Genomic DNA, 7,615 nt, shown 5'->3' with positions numbered 1-7,615 from the left:
CACTTATTTTATAGTCCTCTTTAAGAAAAAGCTGTGTTAATCATCTGCAAAAGTATGTTTAATCTCATGGTTTCAGTGCCGAGAAGGAATACACAAATATCCCCTGCAGGAATACAATTTTGTCTAGAGAGAAAAGAGCAGTTTGTGATGTAGGCAGAAGATGGAGTCACATTACCTGCTCTTCCACTATTCCAAAATCTGATGCAGATGTTTTTCATGCCTTCTGTCTGAGCCTCTTAGGCTAAAGTTTTCAAAAGTGGCCTCTGATTTTGAATGTGTCAAATGTTAGGTGCCAGGCCTGGTGTTCAGAAATGCTGACCCTCCCCCTCAAACTTCAGACGAAGTCAATGGAAGAGTGGCAGCTTAGCCTATGTGAAAATGGTTATCTACACCTAAGCACCTAAAATCGAGACACTTGTAATTAAGAAGTCACTTAATCTCCTTTTTCATTAATGGGAATGTCTGATGAGGCTAATTTCAGTGGTGACTGCAAAGCGCACAGAGCACTGATTATACTCCCTCCTTGGAAGAAGGGGATACCATGCATTTCTGCAAAGGAGTTTTGAAATCCTGAAGAGGAAGGCACTAAAGAAGCAGCTACACCCACCCTGTGATATCTGAAAAACATTATCTCCAGTGCTCCAAGCCACTTGTCCTACCTGACAGGTTTCCTACAGCCAACCGAACTGTACTTGCTCATGAAGCATAAAACACAGTCTGGGTGGGGTTTAAGCTTTTTTAAAACAGCTTTCACTGGTTGAAACAGGCAGGGCATTTCCAAGAGCATCTCCGGAAACCTCTCAGTTGGTATAAACAGTGCTGTGCTGATTGGGATCTGCCTTGCACTTTAAAACACAAGCCAGGGTGACACGGTTTGTGCTCGCTCTCCCCCTGCCAGCGAAAGGGAAGCAGCTCTGGCTTGCTGGCTGGTGTAGGGTTGCCAGGTCTCTCTCCCCGCAGAGCTGCCAGCGAGGGGTCATTAAAAAACCAACTAAAAACTAATTCCCCCGCCCTGCTGTCTTTCCCCCTTGCACCCTGTCCCTAGGCTCAGGCGGCCTCACAAGAGGGAGGCTGCGGAGCTTCCCCTGCGGGCCTCTCAGACTGGCCCCTTCCCCGGGCTGCGTTGATCCACGCCTGCTGCAGCCCCCATGACCACTGGGGGAATAATCAGGCTGCATCTCACTGCAAAGAGGCCAGGCTAAGGGAAACCTACGAGAGGGTTTCCGTAGTGTAGTGGTTATCACGTTCGCCTCACACGCGAAAGGTCCCCGGTTCGATCCCGGGCGGAAACAAGTTAAACTTTTGCTGCTTTGCTTTTCTAGTGTTTGTTTTTAGAAATTGAAAGGTTGTGAATGGAGGAGGCGGGAAAACAAGGAGAGGGTTTGCAATGGGAGAACTAGTGCCTGTACACTGCACAGCCCTCCAGCCACACTGGCTTCTTTTCGCTTGCTTTTATTTTCTTTCCTTTGCTCACTAATAACCCTACAGCAGAAGTGGGCTGGTATTTTCAGGATGGAAGACCCCCATGGTGACACTGTGGTGCAAAACTGCCTCCCTGATTTCAGTGGACCCAGGATTTTATCTCTAGGGTATATTTCCCCTTGGGAGGTGGGGGTGCAACATTAAAAGGGAAAGAATTAAAACAATCTCTAATAAAATTGTTAAAAATAAGAAAGAAATGCACCATTGGTCTGAGGTTGCAGAGTCTCCATTGTGTTTCTGGTCAATGACAAAAAATGAAAAGTTGATCGTATCATACAACGGGGCTGTGCTCTGATTGCACAGCCTGGACTGGATTAAGCAGCTCGTATTTATTAAAATACTTTAAAAATCACAAGAAGAACAAGATCTGAAGAAGTGGGTTTTATCCAAGAAAGTTCATTTTATATATATATATTAGTCTCTAAAAACAGTGAGTACAGTGAACCCTCGTTTATCGCGGTAGATAGGTTCCAAACCCGACCGCGATAGCTGAAAATCCGCGAAGTAGGGACACCATATTTACGTATTTGGGGTCTTCATATATCGTGGCTATTTTCGAAATTTCCGGAAAATCCGCGATATATTTCTTTTATAATATATACATACAAAAAGTCCGCGAAGTCGTGAATCCGCGATGGTCGAACCGCGAAGTAGCGAGGGCTCACTGTAGTCCTGTGGCACTTTAAAGTTACAGACTAACATAGCCCTGTGATAGAGATGTAGCCGTGTTAGTCTGGGGTAGTTGAAGCAAAAAACATAGCCCTCTGAGACTCATTAAAAGACTTGTAACTGATGTGTGCTTTATTTGAATTGTTATGCAAATAGTACAGGGCCATCACAGCCCTTGGATGAAGAGCCAAAAATGAATGTGCCAGTCCTGCAAACTGCTCATGGCAAATGGACTTTTATCTGGGCTGGGGTGTGATTCCATAGATCTCATTTTAGGACTGGGGCCTTTGAGAAGGAATTGCAGATAGACTTCACTTTTAATGGGGGGGGGGGGGGATTGTCCAACAGCTATAGTATTTCCACAAACAATGCTTTTTTTTTTTGTTCTATTTACGTTTAAAATGTCAGGCTCCGAACATTTCCCCAGGATTACAGGCATATCCATTTCATGGAAACTTAACAGAAGAAGTATTAAGCAGAATCTATGTTGAAACAGAACTAAGGCTTAGCAGGGATATAAGGTTACCCTTTGTGAAATCATTTCAAGGGAAAGAACTGAGACTCAAAAAGGATGTGGTCTTCCTTCTTGCAGTATGACAGGGACATACTTACTGAAGTGGCAGACCAAGGGGGAGGGGGCGGGTTGTGAGTTGCCCTCCCTGCAGATTGCTGCTGGAATCTGCTGTCACTGATTTCACTGAAATTTACAACTGAGTTCAACAGAGGCAGGTTTGGGCCCCAGGAGCAGACTGTGCCTGGGATTTCTAAGTGTCTCACACTGCCTTGGAAAGGGTGAGACTCCAAGCGGTCCCTTGTCTCACTTGTGCTTTTGGTCCACCTCCTCATCTTCTTTGCTGTCAGACTCTGCATGTGCCATTGCAGCCATGTTCAAGATCAGGAGCTAGCAGGAAGGCAGCTAGCAGCTGCACCAAAGAATCCACAGCACAAGCTTTATTCTTGTTCCATAAAAAGTTGCAAAAAACTTTATCCCTCCAAAAAAGAGAAATAGTTGGGACATCACTAAGACATAGGAATGAATGAGTTTGTCCAATCACTGCTAAAGGGAGATGAGGCTACTTTTTCTGCATTGAAATTATTTCACTGCAGTGGCCAGAGAGTATCATTCTGATTGTGTGTGGTGGTTTGTGCTATTGTGGTGTTGTTTTGCAATTCAGATTAAGTACCAGGATTGGCTGGGGGAGGGACACAGATCTTTTCAAGATCACTAGTTTTTCAGGGCAGATACTACTGCATTTCAGCTATTGCCTTTGAAATGAACCTCTGATAATTTGTGCTCTGCTCTTATTTTACCTCCTGGTAGTTATAGCCAGTGATTTATTTGCAAAATTCCTACAAGTCACCAGAAAAGTCTTGCAGCTACAGACCAAGAAACATGTCATAATCTATTTAGCAAATGACCCAACAAAGTATAGGAAAATGAAAAGAGGAGAGGTGGAAAAATACATTCACTATGTATGGAAAGTTGCTTAACATTCAGAGTCAGGGAACAAATAGTTCTGGGGCGTGGGGGCAAAAAAGTCAGGAAACTGCTGTATAATAATTTCCTGCAGTACACTAATATTAATTGTTAAGTATAAATATAGATAAAGCAAATCAGTAGAAATACTGTCAATAAGAAAATACACTGAGAAATTGCTGGCATTGCATCTCACATTATCATTAAAATAAAATCCAGAAAGCTCATCTCTCTAATCCCCCCTCCTTCTGGCTAGTGCAGGGTTGCTCTCAAACGTATATTTGCTATGTATTAAATGTTTCGGGTAATTGGCATAACAGAAATTAGATATGGGAAAATCCTAGTAAACCATCCTCTTATAAATGAAGGATGGTTTCCCGATAGGTTTACTTGGTTTTGTCACAACACAGAATGCTGGCCTTGATGACGTCTCGAGGTACCTGCCAGCCCTCCATTTCTATGATTAGTACAGTCCAACTTCATTTTTGCTTATGCCAAAGCAAATCTGCAGAGCATGAATTTGTTAGCCTGTTTTGGTCAGGGCCAAATCCTGATGTCCTTACTCTCTGATTTTATTTATTTACTCGCAGGCCCTCTCAGGGCACAGGCACACAGCAGGGCTTAACTCGAAATAAGCTACACAAATTGAGCTATGTCTATTGCATAACTAATGTAAAAATAGCTTATTTTGAGTTTTGGTGCTGTCTACACAGCACTTATTTCAAAACAGAGCACTCTTCCTCCGACTTCCCTTACTCCTCATAAAATGAGGGTTACAGGAGCCAGAGTAAGAAGTCCTCCAACTTGACAGTATTTCGACATCATGTGGAAATAACTGCCGGCTGTATAGACGTGGACTATTTTATTTCGAAATAATGTTGCTGGATAGACATAGCCTCAGAGAATGACAGAGGCCCAGGCCTCTTTGAGTTTAGAGGCCCCAGCCCAGCCCCAGGCCCACGACGTATCTAATGTCTCATCCACAGGGTCATACTACAACTAAAAGAATATATGAAAATGAACACTTGAGCCATGTATTTATTAACAATTAAGTCACTATACCAATAGCAGTTAAAAATGTAACTTCAATTGTGAGTTTCCACTGCAAGCAAAATTCTTCATTTTAGGAATGCTTTTCTGGCTTTGTTGTGTGCAAACTCGTTTATAATTGAAGAAAAAAAATCTCATTTAGGTGCACCATCACTGTTAATGTAAAGCATTACCAGCCCGTTCAAATGCTCTTATCCCATTGTAAAACAATGGTAGTTCTTTACTTGTTTTAACACACTGAATGTGCATTCACCTGAAGCCACTGAAGCAGGGAGACTGACAAAGGTACGTAGTGCAACTGCGATGTTAGGCAATACAGTCGACAGGCCTTGATTGAATATTTCTTAAAGCAGTTCTTTTGGCTTGCAGTCCGATTTAAAATTGGTGGAATGTATACGTTTCAGGAAGGTGATCTTGTCACAGAAATCTCTTGAAATTTCGTTGTTGTACCTTTGTTGAAACTGTTCAGGGGCTGAATATAGATCTTCATCACTTAGTTCTCTGAACTCTCAAAGGAATCCAGAAAGGATACAAATTTGTCAGAGTGACTCAAATCAACATGTAAGACCAGATTTTATAGAGTCAATAATAACAAAAAACAAACAAACAAAAAAATTGACTTGATAGTGCCTTTCTGCATCAGATTGAGATGTTAGGTTGCGATTGGTGCAAAACTCAGATGAAATGTCAAAACCCAGTGCTACTGATTAGGACTCAGAAAGGATTGTCCCCCATTGGTCACAAATCTTTTGAATATCTTTAAGAAGTCATTCAATGTTATCCCTCTCAATATTTAATGTAGCATTGCGCGCTTCAATTACAAGATTCGTTTTGTGGATCATTTTTAGCAGCTTCAGTCACATGGATGCATTCAAAATTGGATGTATACTTATGATTTGTCTTAAGCTCAGGGCAAGCCTGTTCTTTATGAGAACAGTCTGGAGTTGTATCAATAATAATTGAAAAATACTTCATGTCATATCTCTGCAAGAATTATTGTTTGCACAAATGTCAAATGTCACACACAGCTCAATAAACTCTTTTTTATTCTGGTAGACAGGTAATGGGCTTGCATGCATTTTCTATTCTCTTGTGATTCGCGAACACGCTTAATATAGCCTGATAAAAGTAGGCTATACTTGCTAAGAAGATCAAGTATACTAAGAAAATTTCTGTGTACAGTTACTGATATGTTGGCTGGAACCAAACAAAGCTAATCCCTGTTCAGAAAGAAAAAGAATGACATTTTTGGGGAGTTTTTTCCAGTTATCAGTTTCTGTGTTTATTTCACTCAGGAATAAGTTTTCAGTTGAACTGTCAGCTAGTGCTGCTCTACTAGCTGATTTTCATGAACATAGCATCTTTATGAGATACTGAAGGTTCATTTGCAAGTATTTGGTCTTTCAACTTCCTCCAACATCTACTGATGCTCCAGCTGGATGGATCAGACAGTACTGATGCATTTGAAGTATTACTGTTCTCATTTGCTGCCTGCACAGTCTCTAAATTCAGCATAGATTCTGCATCTATCACTATGGTTGGCATTTCTGTGTCTTGATTAATAACCTCCTCATTTTGAGGCAGTGGCATTGAAATGTCATTTGTGGGTTCAAAATTTTCATAATCAGAACTGGAAGTGTCACTGTCAGTATGGTCACCGTTTAATACAGGGATTCTCAAACTTTGTGATACTGCGACTCCCCTCTAAGTTGCTGCAACCCTCCCTCTAAGTTGCTTGTGACCCCCTGGGGGGGGTCGGGACCCAGAGTTTGAGAAATGCAGGTCTAATGGTTGAGGCATCTTTTCTACGAGAAATGATGTTATTGACTTTAAACTCTTAACTGCTGCTTCACTGTTGCTTTTGCCATCTCTTACTTGCACCACTTTCAAATCTTCACTTCATTTTTATAAAGGGGTTCTTTTAAAACACAGTAACACACAATAAATTAATTTTCTAAGACTATTGATTTTACAAAATTTTAATTGTATGTACTTCGCAATGAATATTATATAACGGTTGGGGGGAGGGGGTTATTTACTACAGCCCTTATTGCCTTATTTCAAAGTTTTGAAATTTTGTCTGCTAATATGTTCCGGTTATTAAATTCCTCCAATAACTGGTGTGTTATTATGAATATGAACACTGGGTGATTGCCAGATTAGATATAAAGTTTATTAAACAACTAGAATTAAAAGTTTATGATCACAAAAAAGCCTTTAAAGGTGAACTGGATGAAGAGGTAGCTTACAGCTGAGCCCGATGTGGTTATTGTATACGAAGACACACAAGAAAAAACAGGAATATAAAAATCTTCTATGCAGAGATAAACATCTAATTTAAACTCACCCTCAGACCAAGCAAAATCACTTTACAGTAACAGAATTAATTACGACTTTCAAAACCTCTAAATTATGCAATGACTGTAAATAGCATAGAATCACTAATCACAGAAGCTACTCCAGTCATGAAGATGAAAACTTGGATGTGACCGAAAAGTTGGTGATTCAAATTATGATTTAAATCATTTTAAATTATTTAACATTTAAATCAATTTTTGCAGGTATATATAGCTGCTTTTGTTGTCTCTGTTATAAGATGTATAATAAATGGAAATGACTTGGTAGAAAAATGTCATAGTTTGAGCCCCTTTGTCTCCTGAGGCCTGTGCCAAATGGCCCTCCTGCGCACCCTCCATCACCAATAGGACCTGTTTATTCAGGGAAAAATACCGACGGAGAACTAAGCAAAAGGGCACGATTTGGCTCTGCTCGGTGGGACATGTGGAGGAGATGTATTGCTTACTAAACTCTTAGGAGGTGGGCAACAGAGAAGCATCTCTGCCATCCTAAAGACGGTATAGGGGTGTGTGCTTCCCGCCCCATGCTTCTGAAAAATTGTCCAAAAAGCAGTTAGTTCTTGCTAGCTTATCTTTTTCT

General features: G+C 40.9%; 1 non-coding gene across 1 annotated transcript; it reads left to right on the top strand.

Annotated features, from left to right (window-relative positions):
* The first annotated feature begins 1,219 nt into the window (after positions 1-1,219).
* On the top strand, positions 1,220-1,292 carry TRNAV-CAC (transfer RNA valine (anticodon CAC)). The gene has a single exon. It is a non-coding gene; the product is annotated as a tRNA-Val (tRNA).
* Positions 1,293-7,615: the final 6,323 nt, after the last annotated feature.

Source organism: Pelodiscus sinensis, chromosome 14, assembly GCF_049634645.1.
Source record: "Pelodiscus sinensis isolate JC-2024 chromosome 14, ASM4963464v1, whole genome shotgun sequence".
Classification (NCBI taxonomy): Eukaryota; Metazoa; Chordata; order Testudines; family Trionychidae; genus Pelodiscus; species Pelodiscus sinensis.
This window is presented reverse-complemented; position numbering and strand designations above follow the sequence as displayed.